We start from the raw sequence: 3596 nt of genomic DNA, 5'->3' as shown, positions 1-3596 counted from the left end.
TCCCCCCCCCCCCCCCGAGCTGCCCCCCTGCGTACCCGCTGCGGATGCACCAGAGATTGTTACCCTTACCGTGGGCGCCTGTAAAAAAAAAAAACAACTTTAGAGCGCCAACAATTACTTGATATTTGGAATCAGCGGTCCGGTGGTGCAACGGTCACCAATAGAAAGACATGCGATGTCACTATTGCAATACTATGTCTAAGGCTGGCTGTCCAGCAGTACGCGTCACTTTTCTGCGTCTCGGGCACGCTGTTCTTTCTCTGCACGTGGCATCTGTTTACAGGGCTGGCTGCCTGCCTTGCCGTAATATAGCCTCAGTTGCTGGCACGGCGTAAAACACAAATCCCCTCCCCCCTTGATATTTGAATGTTTTTTTCAACAGAATTTTCATGGACACATGTCAAGGTGTACAATATTTTTCAAAAGGGAATTTCTCTCCTTATCCATAGAACAAAGATTATACAAATATGCTCACCCACACCACCCACCTAAGAAAAAGGGTGTGATCTGTGTGCTTTTTATCGGCTATATTTCTTCCTTCCTAATCTGTAAAATGTACACACAGTGTGTAATTTCCTATTGGTACTGTCTTTTCTTTGTCAAAAATGGCCACCATTGGACATCAAGCAAGTGGCTAAGGCAGTTTGCTTTTGTCTTCAGCACACAAAACAATACGGCCTAAAATTAAAATCTAAAATTTGACAGTAGGAAGTCCAGTCTTTAATTTTGTGTATCTTTCTATAACCAACACGTCAGTCTCTGGTGGTTAGGTATGGGTGGGCTAATCATACAAGAAAACAAAAAAGTTGGAACCACATAGCCGTAGTTTTTGTTCAGTTTCACTCGGCGGCTGGCCAGTTGTCTCTCCACTCTCACTTCCAAATCCAAAAGTCTCTCTTCACTGTAAAGATATGCTACTTATCCTCTCTAGGTCCCAGAACGATCCACCCCATTTCCCAGCCCACGTAGCGCCACTGGACACACCCACCCCGCCCTGTCTGGTCATTGTTTCCCCAAGTGGCTCAGGCAACTTTGGGTGTAACAATAGATCAAGTAGCCAGTAGCCACGGTAGGGCAGCTCAAGGCCCGTATCAGGCAGCAGCCGGTGTGAGACAGGGACAGTCCTGGCGCCGTTCGAAGCCAACTCTCGATAACCGAAGATATAACTTAGTACACTACTAAAATGCTACATTTCTCACAACAAAACAGGTACCAAAAAAGCAGTTTGAAAACACGGATTTTTGTGTCTGCAAGTAGGCAATTGCTGCTACCTACTTTTCAAGTCTTTTCCTTCCAAGCAGTGTCCTGGTGACATAATTTACAGCATCTTCCATGTCGCATCCCCAATGGTGGCTTGCCACTGTGTCAAAGTAGACTGCTTAATTTCAGCAAACAACTGTGAGATTGTCCAGCGCAAGGTTATGTGTGTTGATACTCCCTTAAAACAAGAGTTCACATTGAATGACTTAACCTCATGTGAAACGTTATAACACTCGCATTCCTTCACATAATGAAGAAACTGCAGGATAACAGGCAAAGAAATATTAAAATAAAGATGATAGTATGAATATATATTTACAGCAATTAAACAAAATTAATATTTAAGAATTATTTAGATTTTCAATGTTTTCACCACATTGCAGCAATGGGGCTGTTTCCACTGAGGCATAACAAGTACTTAGTCCTCTTCGTACCTAAGGCATCTACTAGAGACCTTCATTTTTGTCTGTCAGCAGTAGGTTTAGCTGTGCTGTTCCAGGACAGTTTCTGTTCCTTTAGCACTTGCCAACAGGACTGCAAGTGGCTGTTAAATGGATTGATCTAGAAAACTTGGATCACAAGTTTTTCTTACAAACAAAGAAGTTTATTAACCAAGCAGTTACAACATGAGACTGTTCTCCCACGTTACTATAGTTCATGCATTGGCGTGAATTGGACAGTCATGCCAAGCTCTTTGAGCCTGCCTTTAATGGCGTGGAAAAGCACTATACAAATCAACATATTATATAATTACTGACTTTAGCCACACAAAGCAGTAGTGCAGCAGACACCCGATGTTATTAATGGCTACATAGAAATTTTTTTTTTTTTATGATTTTGCATTTTCATGTTGATTCACTTTGAAAAAAAAAAAAAAAGCAAAAGAAAAACATCCTATCTCAAGATTAAAAACCAAAATGTACTCTGTACTCGTCCTTAACAAACAGTAGTCTGAAATCAAACTGCTGAAATATTAAGCATACACTGCCTACCTGTTGAGATTTCATTCAAGTTTGCATCCAATGCCTCAACAGCAGCAGCTAGTTTCTCGTCATCAGCTGAACAATATGCAAACATGTCACTTATAAAAATGGGTGGATGACATAACATTATCACACACATTCCAGAAATCCACAGCACATTAAACATTCCTTAAACATAGAATAGACACAAGTGTCATACTTACCAGCAATCGATTCAGAGAGTTCTGGCTGCTCCAACTACACACTTGGGACATGCAGGGTAGGTTTAGTTGGTGGTGGTGCTGCTGCAGTAGATGTAGAAGCAAAGATCTTCGAAACCTTTCTCTTCAATACATCTACAGGCATGTTCTTACTGATAAGGTGTGCTACCTGTCTCGAGCGAGATGCTGGACACAAGTTTGAGGAAGAGAAGGAGGATGCAGGCACAGGCATGTGGTTATTGTGGACGAGATTCATTGGAGAAGATGGGTAGGTGTTTAGCAATAGCATGTATGATGTTCACTAGGGCCAGGATGGGCAGCTTATTTTAGATAGCTTGATTTTTTTGTGTGTAACACATAGGCAATGGTTTAAGAACTAAGAGAAGTTTGAGGGGCAAGAGCAAGGAGGAAGGTGGATAGTTGAGGTTAAGTTTGATGTGTCTAGTGGAGGCATGGAATAAGAGCATTTATGTTGGAAAAGATGGGTTAGGGGCAAGAGTAAGGAGGAGGTTGGAGTCGATGTCAGTGTTGCAGCTGAAGTGGTGGGGGGAGGATGAGGCAACTGGTGAGCTGCTGGTGGTGGTAGCAGACATTGAAGATGCTGACTTTCTTTCTTGAGACGCCTTCTCGCTCTCTGGTCATAAACCCAATTTTCTGCAGTCTGTGCAGCCTTCACTTGGCACCACCACTGTTATGTATGTGCTGAAAATTGAAACCATCCCAAAAGGTGGCTTACCACTGGGCAAGAATTCTTGAATAAGCTATGTGCTTGTCAGGGACGCGTTCAATTCACACTTTCACACTACTTGCACTCACTGTGCAAACGTTCCCTTATGTGTTCTTTCATTCACAAATCACATAGATTTGTCGTGGGCAACAAAACTTTTATATCAGTCAACATTGAACACACACACAAAATACTGCGAACTATATATATATAAAGTTTGTATGTCTTTCACGCCGCGGCCTGTATATCAAAGTAGACGATTGTTTTCGAATAGATCGTTAAAGTCTTAGCTACTCACACTGCACTGCTTGAAGTTCTCGTCTGTACAACCAAAAATAAAACGTCCTGGTAAATTCCTCCCTTTCCCTGGTCCAGAAATTGTGCAGTCTTGGCAACACTTGGCTGATATCCTTGAACAAAACTCTA

Source organism: Pomacea canaliculata, linkage group LG3 (genome assembly GCF_003073045.1).
Source record: "Pomacea canaliculata isolate SZHN2017 linkage group LG3, ASM307304v1, whole genome shotgun sequence".
NCBI lineage: Eukaryota > Metazoa > Mollusca > Gastropoda > Architaenioglossa > Ampullariidae > Pomacea > Pomacea canaliculata.
Note: the sequence above shows the minus strand (reverse complement) of the source record.